Raw genomic sequence first — 18706 nt, 5'->3', positions numbered from 1 at the left:
GTCGAGATGCCCATTGGTGGCCATAGGAGTCTTGATTGGTTTTGCATCTTCCATACTAAATTTCTTCAAGATATCCTTCACATATTTTGATTGACACACAAAGGTGCCTTCCTTGAGTTGCTTGATTTGAAGTCCAATAAAGAAACTCAATTCACCAATCATGGACATCTCAAATTCCCTAGATATCATTTCACCAAATTCCTCACAAAAGCTTGGGTTAGTTGAACCAAAGATAATATCATCAACATAAATTTGACACACAAACAAATCCTTACCAATTGCTTTAGTGAACAAAGTAGTGTCAACCTTACTAATTTTGAAAGCCAAGATAAATATGGAAACATCATCAACCGCCTTCAGGAGGATCAGAGCGAGGTTCCCGCCAAAATGCACCTGGACAGGTGCCTGTCCAGGTTCAGCCGAACCCCTGGTTTGGCCGGCCCCACTTTGTCAGTTCTGGCCACCGACTTTCTCTGGTACACTGCCCTGTGGGCCCTGATCTTTGATACGTCGGTGCCGGGGTTTGGTTAGTCGGTTTGCTCTGGTTTGTGGGCCTCTTTTGCATGTGTTACATAGGACGTGATCTTCTGCGACTTCGTCTGCGTATTCTTCGTGTTTTCTTCTTATTCCAGACTTGTGCTCCTGAAAACATAAATCTTCGAAAACAACTATGAAACTAGGTTAATGATACAAATATGCAAGTAAGATGTATGATTTTCCTTCTTTAATGAGTATAGTTGACGGTCATATTTTGCACTTAACGACCGTCAACAGCGGCGGTAGAAGAAAGCGACGGCAGCCAAGGTAAAAACCAAGAGTCACCAGATTGGGATTTATAAGCCCAGCTATAGGGAGCCCCGAAAGGTCGGACCCCTATTTGGACGCGGATTAGGTCACAAATTTCGGGAGTCCTATCCCTAAACCGTTACCAAATATGCCATGATGCTCGGAAACCCTATTTCCAAATTTTGGAAAAAAAGGAAAAGAGCTCGAGGGCTATCATCTCACTAGAAATCAATTGAAAATCATTTTTCTGGGATTACATTCCGGGATAGAAGACCCACAATATTAGGGAACACAACAACTCGAACCTAGAAAACCGGATAGATTACATGGAATACATCAGCTATTAGCCGTTACAAAGCTTTAAAGCTCGTTATTCCCAGATTGGGAATAAGAATATCCATATCCAGGGAGGAAAAGTCTCAAGTGCAAGGAGGCAGATTACTGTAAGAGCCTCGCAAGTCCTCTTCTTGCATCTTGAAAAGAAATTTCCCCTCCTCCCTAAACATGTTGCAACAAGATTCAGTCCCTTTACCGGACATGCCATTTCTTCGGAACTTCCGTCCTGGAATGCCCAAGAATATGACACAACCAGAATACTGAGCTCCTTGAAGTTTCTTCCACCCATATCCCCTTGTCCCTACAGGTACAAGATGCCCATGAAAGCAATGTTGGGAGCTGCAAGAGTACATGTCTAGGTAAAGAAAACTATCCTTATTACTCGCAAGTCTTCTTCTAGCACCAGCTGTTGGGCGAAAACTACTCGTATCAGGAGGACGGGAGCTACTTAGAGTGGCACACCAACCTAGAGCCATGTTCTCCACTGGAGAATGATGCCCAAATAACCACAGCGCCCTATTTATAGAGGCTGCAAGACTAATAGAATACAGTCCGTGACACTAACGACACAAAGGTCACGAGCACATTTGAGCAGATTCCTTTAAACAGTAATTGACATGTGGTATAAGGTAGTATAAATAGGTAGTATAAAGGTAATATAGGAAAACTTATTATCCATATCTCTTTTTATTATCATTCTCTTTTTATAATTTATTGTTGATCACTTTATTTCTCTCCCGTTCTCCTTAGCATCTCTTCTCTCCTTTCTGTCACGAGAAGCGATGATGCCTAGGGTTTCAAGCTCCTGCGCCGGAATTGCTGCCGGGGAGGCGTCCCACGCTCGCCGCCGCCAGTCGCCGCCCTGAAGTCAGTCCCTGCATGCCGCTCGGCCTAGACTCATTGGCAGCGGCAGCCCTCGTCACCCATGGCTTCCGGCGGGAACAGCGGCATTCGGTTCGTGGATCCGGCAGCAGGCCTCTCCGGCACGCGTAGCCCTTCTCGTCACGCACAGCCTGCGGCGGACCTCTCCTTCCAACGGCGATTCTCGCTTGGGAGGGATCCGTGGCGGCGGATCGGACCCCGCCCATCTTTCATGGCCGGCAACTGGATTGCCCCTTGTTGCTGTAGGCGTGTGGAGCTGAGTTGCTCATTTACAGTAGTGTTTTCGGAGCTGTGATGCACTATGGTCTTGTTGAACTTATTAGTATGTGGCACCGGACATAAGCTACTAATAAAGTTATTATACTGTATTAAGTTACTAGCTCATGTTGATCAGATCATGGAGTTTATTCATGGCGATTTTATGGTTTGTTCCATCTCCAGCTCTTGAGTCCAGATTTCAGGACTTGCATTCTGTCAATCTGTTTCGCTTCGGCTGCATGCTATTGCATACACCATTTGATGAAGAGAGCATTGAGTTTACGCAATGTTCAGCTCATCTTCAGAACAGGAACATGTATCCTCGCTGTGTCAAGGTTGAGGATGCTTCCCGATCAATCTCTATACTCCGTTTCTATTGATGTGGGAGCATCAGAGGCACCACATATGCTTGATCTTGATCAGTCCTGAGTATTATATTGCAAACAGGGCCGTTCCTACAAACTGCAAATGAGTCTATATCTCGTTAGCAAACATCTCTGAGTATTGGCTCCTGAAGTTGGAGCGGTGTAGATCATTTTGAGCAGCATCTCTAGTGTCAGCATATCACCACTGATCCAGAATTCCAGAGCCTAGCAATGGGTCTATATCTGCAAGACTGCAACCTTAATACTTGTCAAAGGAAACAAAAATTCTCCTTCCACCAAACAAAGCTATCCTACAAGATTTCAGCGGCCACAAACTATTTCCACCATTTATTAATCATCATCATACATACTAAAGCTCACCATTTTTTGAAGAAAGCGCCAGCAGTATGGATCAAATGATACTAACACCAGATTGGAGGCATGATCAAGTAGGCATTGCAAATTATATCCAGTAAAATTCTCAAGGACAACCCCCTCAAAAGAATTCTCAAGGATAGCTTGGAGCTTTTGCTTGCTCTTGCAAGTGAATAATGATAGTAATAGCCTAATAGGTAACGCTTCCAGTTCCAGTTGCAAATTTGCAACAAGATTATTCTCATTTATTTTAAAAACAGCAGCAGTGGCGATCAAATTGCAACCCCGCCTCCGCTCGAGCGTGGGTGGCCGAGGACGCGCGGCGGCGCGCACGTCAGGAGGTGACCACCCGCGGCAGCACGAGCGGTGGTCGGCCCGTGGTCCCGCGTGCGGCAAGGCCGGTGGCACCGAGACCTGGGCCGACGAGGACGCCTGATTCCCAAGCACAGGGAGGAGGCCACGACTCGCGGCGGCAGCCTGGAAGGGAGGAGGCGCGAGCGTCGTGAGCGGCCGCGGCGGTGAAGGTGAACGCGACCGTCGCGAGGGCCGGCGGTCTCGAAGGGCACACGGAAGGGGAGAGGGCTAAATTGAAAAAATTATAAAAGTTATCCTCAATTTATATACCACATCCAATGGATGGTTGGATCTTTTCTATACTACGTACTGCCAAATGGTAGTATTGTGCACCGTAAAAGGCCTCATTGTTTGTCATTCCTTCATATCAATGTTTTAAATCGCCGGCTAAGATGTTTAGCGGCAGGGCTGCCGTTACGGCGTTTAGCGGGCTATAGCCGACTTTAGCGGGCTAAATGCCATAGCGGCTGCCATTCCTAAAGGTTATAGCCATCTATAGCGGAAGCTATAGCCAGCTATTTGAAACTTTGCTTCAGATTGAAACTCTGAGGTCCCTAATTTGCTTTATTAATTCGAGGGTGATTTGCATAATAATGAAATTTATTGCCAGTACACAGATTAAAATCTGCTTGTGGTCATAACTTTGTATACAGTTATTGCATTTCAATAGAATGTTTCATAAAATGTATGCATTTTTTGAATGGAGAAAAAAAATGAAAAAGGCATCATAGATTTACAGTGTGATACACCCTTAAGAAGAAAACAAAGGCATCGGACTAAAGGGATGGCAAAACTCTGGAACCTAATCAAAGAATGTAATTCCGTCTTGCTGATTCTGGACAAGCTTGAAGAACAAAGGCCCTTTTACACTTAAGAAAAAAATTTCAGAGCCATTCTAAAAAGGCACATCCTAACATTACTGAAATACCAAAACGAATATTGGAGAAAAGATATAAAGTTAGATGGACAAAGCTTGAGGATGAAAGTACATAATTTTCTCATGCAGCAACAACTGAGGTACATGAAAAATACAATAACTAGTTTGGAGAGTGAGGATGGAAGACAAATTACAGAACATTTTTGAAAAGGTTGCACACCTCTGGGATGCTTATAAAAAGAGAATGGGAACGACCACCAATCCTACTATGCAAATTGATCTGGAAAACTACACAGACATAACAACCTTGATCACTTATCCAAGCCGGTCACAAGGGAGATTGACAAAATAGTAGCCCAAATGCCTACAGATAAGTCCCCAGGCCCGGATGGATTCAATGGCCTATTCTTCAAGAAGTGTTGGCATGCACATAATTAAAGAAGATATTTATAATCTCTGCAACGAATTCTTTGAGGGAAATCTTAATCTGAAGGCCATTAACAATTCATTCATCACTCTAATCCCTAAATGCAACAATCCAATTTTGCCAATTACTTCAGGCCAATTTCACTCCTCAACTCAGTTTTGAAGCTCTTGACTAAGATCATGTCTGGATGGCTACAGAGAGTTATTATCCCTCTGGTCCATCAAAACCAATATGGGTTCATAAAAAATAGGTCAGGACTGCCTTGCTTGGGCTTTCGAGTACATTCATCAATGTCAATACTCCAAAAAAGAAATTATCATTCCTAAGCCTGATTTTGAGAAGGTTTTTGACACACTACCGGATTCCACGCATTTGCCGTGTGCCCCAGGCACACAGTGAAGGCCCAAAAACACAAGGCAAATATATTTGCCGTGCGTGGCTCACGGCGAAGCTCCCACGGCGACCAGCTGCGACGGCAAAGCCAGCTTCGCCGTGAGCCTTTTATCGGGCACACGGCAAAGCCCTTTGGCGTGTGCTAAAGCGGGCACACGACAAATTAAAGAAGATGACGGCGGGCCGGGGGAGGGATGGTGACGGCGCGACGATGACGGCGCCGGCTTCCGACTTCGCCGTGTGCCAGGATCCGAGGCACACGACAAAGATTTGAACTTCATCGTGTGCCAGGATCCGAGGTATAGGGCAAAGATTGAAACTTCGCCGTGTGCCAGGATCCGAGGCACACTGTGAAGTTTAGGTCGCTTTGCTATGTGCCACCTTGGCACACGGCAAAGAAGTGCACAGGCACGGCCAAATGGTCACTTTGCCGTGTGCCAGGATCCAGGCACACGACTAAGTGACCAAACAAAATTTAATTTTTTTGTATTTTAATGTATAAATGACCGCACACAAACAAATATCACATTTAACATTTTTATATCACAACAAATGTCACATGCATCATATATATAGCATAATAACGCTCACAGGAAGTCGATATAGTCATATTCACATCGTCTGACCTCAAGTTCACAATCCAGAGTAACAAGTACACAAACTCACTAATTGAAAGAATAAAAGTAGCACGATTTCACAAATACAAACTTATGTTCTATGATGGAGGTTGGTCGAATGGAGGAGGGCCGAACTGAGGAGGGGCGAACGGCGGAGGCCCCAACGGAGGTGCGAACGACTGCTGTCCGGGGAACGTCGGTGGCATGCTCGGCAACAACTCAGGCATATTCGACGCCGCTGATTGATTCTGCAAAACAAAGTATATATTGCATTTATGACAATTATCAAGTTTGATAAAGTTATAATCTAAAACATTTCAAATTTCTTAGAATTGTCTAAGTGACTAAAAATCTCTACATTATCTAAAATTCAATCTAAAATATTCAAAATTTTATCGAAGTAGCTACTTTTAGTAAACTACAATCTCTAGGGCAAAGTGAGTCTAGGTCTGTATGTTATCTAGGTCTCTAATACTTGAAATGAAAATACTAAGTTTGTGAAGTTGCTCACAGGAGGAGTTGCCGCAGCCGGAGCCGGAATCAGCGGGAATGGCATCGGAGGTAGTTGTTGACCCATTTGAACCGAAAGACCTTGAATGAAGGAGTACATCTGGGCCATCTGCTATTGAACCTCGGCCTGCGCCCTCCTCGCCTCCTCCTCACGTATCCTCCTCTCCTCAGCTATCGCTGCCTCGTGTGCCACCGCTTGCGCCGCCATCTGGGCCTACATTTTTTGATTGGAATGTTACAATGCAAAGCAAAATATACATATTGAATGAACGATGAATAAACTAGGATTTACCTCAAGTTCCTGTACTCGGAGCTCTGCCATGGATAGCCTTGGGCGTATGGGCAGGTCACTGTCCGTGGTCCTGGCTCGAAGCTGGGCGAGAGTGGGGGTAGAGCCCGTGTCTAGGGTGCCCTCGCCTATAAAGTACTGGCCATGCTTCTTCCCTCCTCCCACCCTCATGATGACCTCTCCGTCAAGGTCATGGGCACTCGGATCCCAGTTGGGCCCATGGACCTGCCTTCCCGCCTCTGTGTACATATTGATGCGGGCGTGGTCGGAGGGATTGGAGTACACCGAGGACGGATCGTTCAGGTTGTAGGTGACCTCGGACGCCTTGCCCTTGTGAGCCAAAGCCTATCCCATGAACTGGGAGCACTCAACGCCTGCATGTGATGCGGACTGCGAAAAAATATGTTGTTTACAAATTATGCATAATTGAACGTTAGATTAATGAAATGAATATGCATACCCATCTAGCTCTGTATTCCTCGTTGCTAAGGCTTCCTTGATGATGTGCTGGCCTTGGCATAAGCAAACACCGCTCTCGACTAGCGTTGTGCGCAGCCTCCCACTCGGGTGTGAACCACTTGTCCACGATGCGTTCCCAGCACATCGAATCATTAGGACACCACCACGCAGGAACCTACACGTGATTAAGTGAATAACATATGAAAAGTGAAATATAAGTAACACACTTAATCTAAGTATAAATATAAATTTACCTGTAAGTACTGCTCCCGAGTCAGCTTCAGATTTCTTGCAACTTCTTTTTTGATCTTCTGCTTAAGGAACATAGCACCATAGTTTATGACGCACTGGACTTGCGCCTCGTAGTGCATGTCCTTTACAAGCTTGATGCATCGGTTGTGAGACGTAACCGACGCGCGTTCCTCGTATCCCTCATCACACCTATAGAAATTCTGCATATAACCACGAAATATCTAGTAATTTTTAGAAAATATGTCAAATGAATGCGATGTATTAAGGAGTGTATTGCGAGAAATACTTACCCACAGTTCGGCCTTGACCTGCTCTACCTTGTTGTCTAAGCACCTGTTTTCCCGATCGAGCTGATCGGGGGCGGGGGCATAGTGCTCCCACGTCCAGGCCGGCTCGTACCTTCCATCAATGTGGACTAGGCCCGGGAAGTGATCCCTGCACAAAGTGCCCAGGATGCCGTTGACCTTGCTCTTGTGAGCACCTCCACTGAGTATTCTCCGACTCCTGCCAAAAGTGATTAAGATAAAATATTAGTAACATCTAAAGTAGTAACATCTAAAGTTTATTGTGATTTTCAAGTGATCAAATGAAAAATAGTGATAACTTCTAAATTTACGTACCGTGGACTAGAGGGTCGATCAACGGCCGTAGGGCAAGAGGGATCGGCCTGTCCGGGAGTCGCGAGGGACCCCGCAACCAGACAACTGGTGTAGTAGAGTCCTCCTCTGTCGCCTCCTCCTCCTTCTCCACCTCCTCCTCCTCCAGCTCATACTGATGCTTCTCCTCCTTACACGCCGTCGTGGTCGACCCCTCCCTCGACCCTTGGGGCCACCCTTTCCTCGACCCAACCCTCGACCCCTAGCGATGGACCCCTCAGCTTCATCTTGGGACCCCTGGGATCTTGGCATCATTCTTCTGAATGTAGACGCGCACGTTCACTGAAGGCCGCCACCAACCATTTTTGTTCAATCACCTACAATAAAAAATAATAAACCAATCAGTACATATAAACAAAACGTAATTAGAAAGAGAAGCACAATAAACTTGACATAAGTAGAAAATGACATGACATTACAACTAATAATTGAATCAGTACATACATGTATTAGAAATAATCATTGTGGTCAGGATTAGCTGGATCATAAGTCTCATCATCACTATCATGCATGTCGAGATAGTCTGGCTCGTGCTCCATAGGAGCAATGTCAGTATCAACCCCTAATTGTAGTTGCTCAAGTAATTCTAAGTCTTTCGCATTATAAACCTCATCTCCAGCAGCCTCGTCCTCAACCATTTCATCATCATTTACTTCCATTCCGATCAATCCGGTTAAGTCTATCTCAAAACGGCCTTGTAACCCATTCTGGTTAAGTCTACTTCCATTCCGATCAAAAAGAATTGATGAGTAAATTCTTCATACGAACAAGAACAAAATCGAGGGGGTTGGATGCAGAATATTGACGATACGCTACAAATAATCGAGAACTAGTTTGTTGAGAACTTACTCAATGTATGGCTCCATTTCAGAAAGATTGGTCAACACATACATCATGATAGTGTGCCACTCTTCATGTTGCAAGGCCTTAGGAGTTGCTCCACTTGCACTTTCGAGTTGCCCTCTAAAGAGGCTGAGGTTCGATTCATTTTCATCGGCATTGTAATGAGAGGGTGGATTATGCACGTTAGGCAGGGCTTCAGCATAGTATTTGGTTGTGAAATTTGACACCTCCTTAGCACATTACGGCTCTGCAATGGAAGCTTCAATTCTGCATTTGTTTTTACATTTGGTTCGAAGAACCTTTTGTTATCTCTAAATTGCATAGCACCAGTGGCCCTGCACAGGCCCCCCCAATTCGTGCCTCATACGGAAGGTGCAAAATCATATGCTGCATGGGATTGAAAAAGCCTAGTGGAAAGATATTCTCCAATTTACAGAGCAATACAGGAGCCAATTGTTCCATTTCTGCATCTACAGTCTGAGATAACTCCTTAGCACAAAGGATGCGGAAGAAATGGCTTAACTCTGCCAGCACTCGCCACACATTGCCAGGAAAATAGCCTCGAACCATCTCTGGAAGAAGCCGTTCAATCCATATATGGTAGTCATGACTCTTGAGCCCATTGATTCGCATTGAAGTTAAGTTCACCCCGTCCTTAGATTCTCTGCATATATTGGGAGCTCCAAAAATAGCAAATTATATATCCATTTTGATCAGCACGATGAGCTCTTTGCAATGGTGAACTTTGTTTCCTCATTTGAGATAGGTTTTACCTGTGAAAATTAGAAGTTCCTGCAAAACACATGTGAGCATCAAAACTCGTGGAACTCGTTAGATAATTAATATTTTTGTTATGATGTGACATGGAATGTTGTAATTTTAGTTCACTTTGGCGGTCAAATTTTATGCGATAACGACCGTCAACAGCATACCCATCGAGAAACATTAAAGTTTGAAACCATTCTAGTACTTCCTTCCTCTAGGGCTTCTTTAGGACGAATTGGGCTAGAGGCTTTTTCCATTTCTTCCCATCTTCGGGAGGCGGAATGTTGAGTTTTGGTCTATTGCATAACCTAGTTTGATCCACTCTAGCCTTAATGTTATCCTTTGTCTTATCAGAAATGTCCATTACTGTACCAAAGAGTGCCTCACCGATATTTTTTTTCCGTGTGCATCATATCAATAATGTGTGGAAGCAAAAGATCATCCATATAGGGAAGCCTCCACAAACCTGACTTCTGAGTCCAGGCATGTTCTACACCATATCCCTCAAATCCACCTTCTTTCTTGACCCTGAGCGCATCTAACTGCGCACGAATCACAACACCAGTCAACATCTAGGGTGGAGGGTCTTCAAACACGAGACCTTTTGTAAAGTTTCTGATGTCTCGTCTGAATGGATGGTCAATAGGGAGAAATTGTCGGTGCAAATCAAACGAAAAATACATGCCACCCTTCGCTAACCATAAGAACTTGAGAGCTGCCTTGCATACTGGGCATGGGAACTTTCCGTGGGCACACCAGTCGCAGAATAGCCCATATGCCGGCAAGTCATGCAGGGAGTACATGTACCACACTCGCATATGAAAGTTTGTCTTTGTAGCTCGGTCGTATGTCCATACACCTTCCTCCCAAGCAAGGAGCAAATCATCAACCAGAGGGTCCATGTACACACACATATTATCCCCCCGGGTATCCAAGCATTATCAACGACAAGAATATGTTCTATCGTTGAAACATGACTCCAGGGAGGAGGTTGAGGGGGATAACGAACACAGGCCAACAAGTGTATGGGGCAGCCGTCATTCCATGAGGATTGAACCCATCTGTTGCTAGTGCAACACGTACATTACGAGGCTCCCCAGCTTTCTCATATGACACCCGTCAAAATACTTCCATGCTTCAGCATCAGCTGGATGTACCATGTTCTCAGGGCGGTATCATTTGCCTTCTTTGTGCCATGTCATCTGTTTAGCGGATTCCTCGGTCATGTAAAGCCGTTGGATCCTCGGTTTCGAGGTTTTACCGCTGTTTCAAAGAAAACGGAAACGATAACGGTAACCGAAGAAACGGAAATGATAACGGTAAAAAAATACGGAAACGATAACAAAAATGATTTTACCTCTTTCCGATCGTTTCCGCGTTTTATCATATTTCCCCGGTAATTTCCGCCGGTATTTTACCGGGAAACCTTCCTGTCCGACAGGTACTCCCATTCTCCCAATCTCCCATCGAGCTCCCAAGGCCCAGCTCGGCCCATCTCCACTCTAGTCAAATAAATACTCTAACCATCCGTCACCCCATCCCAGAAGGCCAGAAGGCCAGAACCCTAGTCGACCACAGTCGGCGACTCCTCAAGACCTCGACGCTTCGACTTCGCCGCCAGCCCGCCGCCTACCTTGGCCTTGGCCAAGCGCCTCGTCTACCACCAGCTTCAGACTCCAGCAAATCGGCATCGATGGCGCCTACACAACACGACGCCGAGGACTAACGACGGAGGAATCGCCGCCGTCGCCACCATCAACCTGCCGCCGATTGATGGAACCACCCCCGCCGCCAACATCCGTGGCTCCAACAACCCGGCGGACAGCCGAATCTCCAGCAGCACCGTTCAGTGCGAGTGGTAAGCACTAAGCACTAAGCAGGGGGCCATGGTCCACTGGTCTCTTGAATCTTAGCTCAGCTCTGTGTGCGCCACCGCGGCCTTCAGCTCGGCCAGCACCCCGTGGTGCGCCGCGGCCGCGTCCACCATCTGCCACAGCTGCGCGTCCGCCGCCGGCGCCGGTGCCGCGGCATGCTCCTCCGCCTCCCGCGCTGCGTAGGACAGTAACAGACGTACATGCGTGCATGAGAGTGTAGACGTTGCATGGGTGTACTGCTTTGAGGCATTTCTTAATTAGTAAATCACGTGGACAACCTCCAGGTTTGTGTGAGCTGTAGTGCGATTTAGTTATTTATTACTTCAACACATTGACATGAGATGGTTTCTTGTAGTTTAGTGTTTAAAGTACAGTACGTTACTCCTCTTGTATTATATCCTATAATATTCAGAGTGATTACTATTTCACTTTTCACCTGTTATTTCTATATATTCCTTGTCATTTATCAGGCTATTTATTTCCACTTAAATGACTCAATACTCATTAGCTAAATATTCCATTTCTCATTTCAGCGGAGAGCCAGACTGATCTGGCCGCCTCTTCAGGAACACCTAGAGCACCTGCAGCTTCATTGGACGTAGCATTAGTGCCAAGTCCTGCAACAGGCGGAAGTGGCACACAGGATGCTGGTGTCATCAATATTGAAGATGGAGGTGGGAGCGGTGACGATGAGCCTGCCGAGAAGAAGCAAAAGAAGTGTACATCAGGTGTTTGGGAGTACTTTGACAAGTACTGGGTGACAGTGGAGGTAAATGGCAAGAAGGAGCAGCAGCACTGGGCAAAATGCAAATTTCAAGGCTGTAAAAACAAGACCTGCAAAGGTAGATGTGAGAGCAGGTTTGGAACAACAGGTTTTTGGACTCATCTAAGGTATTATCACAGTATTGTTAAAGGCCAGCAGCAAATAAAAACAGAAAATGATGAGAAAAATGTTGTAACTATTGTTAAACCTTTCAAATATGATCAAGAAGAAAGTCTGAAGAAATTTTACATGGCCATGATTGTGCATGAGTACCCCTTCAATATGGCTGCTGCTCCTTCTTGCCAAATTCAATGTTGTTCTTAAGAAGATGTATCACTTTTATGCTGCTGCTACTCCTTCCTCGTGTGATGCTCCTGCTCCTGCGGCTTCAATGGATGCAAATCAGATAGTGGACAGCATAGATACTGAGCTAGATAGCTTACTATTTGATAATGCAACACATGGTGATGGCCCTGAGGAATCAAGTGAATTAACAAGATACTTGGCTGAACCAACCATTAAGGTTAGTAAAGCCAATCAGCATACATTTGACATCTTAGCATGGTGGAAAAATCAAAAGGATGAATATCCTATTCTCTCCCAACTTGCCCGTGATGTGTTGGCCATGCAAGCATCAACTGTTGCTTCTAAATCCGCATTTAGTGCTGGTGGTCATGTCGTTGATCCATATCGTAGTCGTCTTGATCCTGAGATGGTAGAGGCTTTGGTTTGCACAAGAGATTGGATACTTGCTGATAAAAAAGGTAAAAACATTAAAAAAACATATTGTATTGTATTGTATTGGTATTGCTTTGTTCGTTCCAATTGCCATTTTGTATAGTTCACCAATGGAGCTGTTTTATTTTTTGTAGGTACAAGGAAGGTTTCTTCAATTGTTTCTGATCTTGAGGTCCGCGAGAATATGAAGATTCAACCTGAACTTGAGGTATGAAAAAAACTATGAAAAGTAAATTGACCGGTCATAAGTAGGTGTTACCACTATTTTATTGTTTGTAATATATTACCATTGCACTACAAGATTTTTGACTTGAATAATATATCCTCCGTGTAGGAGGAGGTCATGGAAATGGAGATGGAGGTGGCTGCTGATGATAATGACATGCCTGATGTTCATCTGTAGCAAGCTAGATGTCTAAAGCTTCAGATGGCCAAATTTGCACTATTTTGTTTCTTTGTCAAATGCGTCAAACTTTGATATGTCATATGTGCATGTGTGTGTAGCAGCAGCAGCAGCACTGCACTAGCACTACTATGTCACTTTTGAACCCTGTCGTGTGTTTTGTTTAATGGCTAAGGTTGAACTTGACCTGCTGTAGTGCTATAATATTCTATTACTTATGTTGATGTGTCACCATGTTGAGGTGATAAACTGATAATATTTTCCGTATGATCTTGCCTTATTGAACCTATGTATTGTCATGTCTAACCGTTTTTTAACCTATAAATTATCGATTTTTGACCGATATCGAGCTATTCTCGATCGGATAGTTTCGTTTCCGAAGTTCCCGTATTATCGGCACCGTATTCGTTTCCGTCAATATTGTTACAGATATCGTTTCCGAGAAAAAATGTGAAACTGAAAACAATTGAGGCTTCTTCCGATCGTTTCCGACCGTTTTCATCCCTACCTCTAGGTACCTAGAGGATTTACATTTAGGACAATACTTTGCATCTGCATGGTCTTTCCTAAACAAGATGCATCCATTCGGACAAGTATGTATCTGCTCGTAAGGCATCTTAAGTGCACGAAGTAGTTTTTGTGCCTCATACAAGTTGCATGGCAAATTGTGACCAGCCACAAGCAGGCTGCCAAAAATTGTCAACAAATCATCAAAGCCATCTCGATTGATGCCAAGCTAAGACTTTAGGGCCATTAGACGTTCGATGGCATCCAGTTGAGAAACATCAGTATGGCCATGAAATGGTTTTTGTGCCGAAGACAACATGTCGTAAAAGGACTTTGCGGTTGCCTCTGGTGGATCCTCCCCAAGCTGGCTAGGTCCTTCATCAAACAATGCTTGATGAAAATCATCTAAGATGTCTCCGCACCTAGCATCAGCATCTTGCACCTAGCATCAGCATCTTAATTCTCGATATGCTGTCTCACGACCTCGTCTCTCGCACGATGGGCTTCACCATGATAGATCCACCGGGTATAGTTTGCCACAAACCCATTAGTGCAAATGTGTTTACCCATATTGAACTGTGATTGAAATATCTTGTTTGCACACTGGCGGCAAGGACATGGAGGTTTACTCTGTCCTTGCTCAAAAGCTTTTTTCAGAAAATCTTCAACCTTCTAGACGAATTCATCTGTCCAGTCACGTTTACCGAACTAGCCCGTGTACATGCACTCACGGTCATTCATCCTAGCTTTAACATATTACCGAGACATAAATCAATTGCAGCTACACGATATCTATCATGCACTAATAAGTGAAGATAGGTCCTAATCCCACCCGAGTATCTGTAGATGGGTTAGTTTCCATGCTCTACTCCTATCCGAGACAAATTTCGGCAGGACTTCCACGCTGTTATCTGAATACACATCCTGACAAGGAGATTTTGTATTCGGAGAACAACAGGGAGGCGATGCCGAAACTCTGTCTCGGATCGGAGCAGACCATGCAAACTAAACCCATATACACATCCTCGGGCTGTCCAAAAACGTGGACAATTTGAAACAGATACGATCATACATATGCAAAGATATGCATATTTCCAACCGTATCTCTTTCGAACGGGAGACGTCTAACTAAGTTTCAAGATCTACGAATATAATACAGATTGAGGGTCGAATATGCCTCTCACCATGCTGTGACGGAGGAAGGCGGCGGAAACCAAGTGGCGGTGACCGATTCCTGTAAAAAAAACAATATAGTGTTAGAGAACAATTTTACTAGCACCTCCCCTGGCACAGTGAGATTCCCAAAACCAACGGCACGATAACAATCATGATTCCAACAATAATAAATTTGAATTTTGCCTCAGATATGTTGCATTTCATTTGACCTAGAGCTTGAAGGAAAAGAAACATCACAGGTAGTGGCAACAAGGGGTTCATAGCAGTCATGAAACCATGTGAGACACCCAGCCCAATCATTTTATGATCACAACTGAGTTGTTGTTTGGGCATGGATGTCTCACATGGTTTGATGACGACCATAAAAAAATTAACTGTACAACAGAAGCTCAAGGTCATCATATGTTACCCAGCAAAAAACTGAGTACAAATTGATATCTTCATAGGCATTGACATAAAATCATTTGGCATGTCTATAAAGAACTAAAATCACAGGCATTCAGCACTAATATATATCTATATTTATTCCTAAACCATGTCTAAAGAGCTATCACCACTAATATTCATAAACTAATTTCATATCATCACATGCTATTAAAATAAATTCAATTGGGACTCACCAGAAGCGCGGGTGGACGCGGAGCACGACCGGGGTGGACGCGGCGTGTGACGCGACCCGATGGACAGCGGGGCAAGGAGCGGGAGTTCCTCCTTCTACTCCCTCCACCTCGAACACCGGCGTGGTGCCCTCTGCCTCGAATGCCGACGCGGTGCCCTCCTCCTTCTCGGACGCCGACGCGTGCCCTCCTCTCCTTCTTGGACGCCGGCGCATGAGGCCCTCCTCATCCTTCTCCTCCTCCTCCTGCTCTGCGTCCTCCTCCTCGCCCGACGCAGAAGACAGGGTGCGCCCGGCCGCGGCAGCGGTGAGCCGACAGCTCGGGGGCGCCAGTCGGGGCAGGTCGGGCCGGTCGGGGTGAGGTTGGGGCGGGGCAGGCCGGGCGCGCGGCGGCGGCGCCGGATGGAGGCGGGGTCGGGGGCGCAGAGCGAGGCGGGCTCGGGGGCGCCGGTCGGGGCATGGTCGGGGTGGGCGCGCGGCGGTGGCGTCGGACGGAGGCGGCGACGGCGGCCGAATGAGGGATGCGGCGGACACGGTCGGGCTCGGCGGCTTGGCTGCTCGGGGGCCCGGTCGGGCTCGAGCGGTGGTGGTCGAAGGCGATAGTGGCGGCGGCGTGGGGGCGGGGTGGGGACATCGGGGCGCTGAAGTGCGTGTGAGGCGTGTGGGGGGGTGCTGAAGTGTTAAGTCAGAACCATGCGTTCGCCGTGTGTCAGATCCAAGACACACGGCAAAGTCTTCACTTCGCCGTGTGCCAGATCCAAGACACATTGCGAAGTCTTGACTTCACCGTGTGTCAAATCCCAAACACACGGCGAACCTAATTTCTATTATTTAAAAATTCACTGAACCTAAACACTAAAATTTTTTATATGGCCTCAGTAACATGAAATTTTTTTATGACTAATTCTATCCTATTGTTTCATGTCATTATTGATCACATTTAATGTCAACTAAAATAGTTTACTTGTAATTAATACATTAAAAATACCAAATGGATTCGAATAAATATAAAAAATTAACATGAATCAATCATTATCGCATATTGTCCATAGAAAAAGTTTAAAAGTCAAACTCAAAATTTTCTATCATGACACCTACAAATCTAACCTCATCCTTTTCTTCTCTCGGAAACTTCTTTGAGAAAGTCTCAATTTTTAAGCATCATCGTGACAAAATCTGCGCAACATACTCAAATTTTTACCATACATTCCACGTATGATAGCATGAAGCTGTGGCAAATCTCATAATTTTCGGACATCATTATAATTTTATAGAATTTAAACACTAATTGTCGCCACGATCGTCGTAATGTTTCATTACCAGAATCTTTGAAATTTCATTTGAACTACTAGTTAAGGTTTTACACTACAGTCAATATCATGAATATCATTTTTACAAAAAAATTCCTATTATTTCATGCACTTTGCATTAAAATTTGATTTATACCAATAAAATCATCTAAATGGAATAAATTAGTTAAATATAACTAACATTTCTATAAAAATATCATATTTAAACATAGAGTACCAAACAATATGTGGAGAATGTAGAAAAGTTTTGGAAGAAAAAATAAAAATATTTTCAATGTCTTTGCCGTGTGTTGAAGGGCACGTCAAATCTCATTGTTTGCCATGTGCCGGTGGCCAGGCACACGGTAAAAGCTCCTATTTTCCGTGTGTCACCCTGGGCACACGGCAAAAGGGTGATGTCCTGTCAGGCGCCGCCCCTGGGCCTGACAGCGGCAGCAGCTTCACCGTGTGCCTGTGGCTTGGCACACGGCGAAAAGTGGATTTTGCCGTGTGCCCCATGTAGGCACATGGCAAACACTGCCGTCCGTCAGGCCCAGCACAGCGCCTGATGGCAGGAGCACGCTCACGGCACGTGTTTCAACTTCACCATATGCCTGGGTCTGGACACACAGCGAAAATAGGTGTTTGCCGTGTGTCTGGGCTTGGCACACGGCGAACGACACCGTTTGCCGAGTGTGTGATGTTTGCCGTGTGTTTTCTTGGAGGCACAAAGCAAACCCTGTCTTTGCCGTGTGCCCGATAAAGAACGCACGGCAAACTTTCAGGCACACGGTAAAGTGCCGTTTACCGGTAGTGTATTGACCACAACACTATCTTATGCATGCTGCATCACCTTGGTTTCACATCAAGTTGGTGCAGCTGGTTTAAAAGGATCTTGGACACATGCACCCCAGCTATAATCTTAAATGGAACTCCTGGAAAAGAATTTCAATAGTATAGATTCATTTGTAGGAGCGGTTCACCTCTAGTCATCCCTACAAATGATGTCTATTTGTAGGGGTGAATGGAGGGGTGAGCCACCCCTACAAATTGATTTTTAGAGGTGGCCAGATTGCTGCAGCACCGCACACCATGCAGCCAGTTTTTTTTTGGAAACATATCAGGTGCAAATCAACCTCTCCATACAAACCATGCAAACTCCAATCTGGACCATCGGATCAACATCCAAAGGGCATGGGGGGATTGGGTAATTTTACAATTAACTGCCCGCCCTTGAATTAGGAAATCACACTTTTGCAAATCCCCCCTCTCACTCCCTCTGCGCCCCCTTTGAATGTTGATTCGATGATTCAGATTAGAGTTTTCATGGTTTGCACGAAGAGATTGGTTTGCAACTGATATGTTTTTTTTTGTGGGACCTTGGTAACCCCGGGCACCTGTATCTTTTGCTTGTTTGGTGGGCAACGCCGGGGCCAGAAGTGCCCGCAGCACCGTTGGCAGCACCAGGGACGGCTTCGGTCAGCGACTCAGCCAGACGAGGCCGGCAATGCTACCCAACTCCGCCCGGAGAGCGAGCACTCACGGCAGAAAGCTAGCACAGAGAGAAGAAAGCTCCGCAAACTATGAACCTGAAGCTATGTTTTTCTTGATTACAGTGGATTAGATTGGCCACATGTGTGTCCTTTTTTCTTTTGACACCGCCAATGATACTTCTCTACATCTAGTCTGGTCTAAAAAATATTTGATCCGTCTTTGAATAATGCATTGATAAGGGCGCTACCTTAGGCAAAGAATGGAAATTCCAATGGATTGCCATAAATTAATTATGAAAGGCCTGCGTCAATGAACTTTCACCTGCGTCAATGATAAGGGCGCTACCTTTCGTCTGGTAACAAGCTCGATCAATGGATTTCCAAGAAATAGAGAAAAGTAATG

At 45.3% G+C, this 18706-nt stretch overlaps 1 long non-coding RNA gene across 1 annotated transcript; it reads left to right on the top strand.

Annotated features, from left to right (window-relative positions):
• Positions 1-11155: 11155 nt before the first annotated feature.
• On the top strand, positions 11156-13507 carry LOC120694311. The gene is made up of 2 exons (XR_005683435.1): positions 11156-11302; positions 13154-13507. It is a non-coding gene; the product is annotated as an uncharacterized LOC120694311 (long non-coding RNA).
• Positions 13508-18706: the final 5199 nt, after the last annotated feature.

The sequence above is a fragment of the Panicum virgatum genome, unplaced genomic scaffold (genome assembly GCF_016808335.1).
Source record: "Panicum virgatum strain AP13 unplaced genomic scaffold, P.virgatum_v5 scaffold_4787, whole genome shotgun sequence".
NCBI lineage: Eukaryota > Viridiplantae > Streptophyta > Magnoliopsida > Poales > Poaceae > Panicum > Panicum virgatum.
The sequence above is the reverse complement of the archived record's forward strand: the minus strand, read 5'-3'. Positions and strand labels throughout refer to the sequence as shown.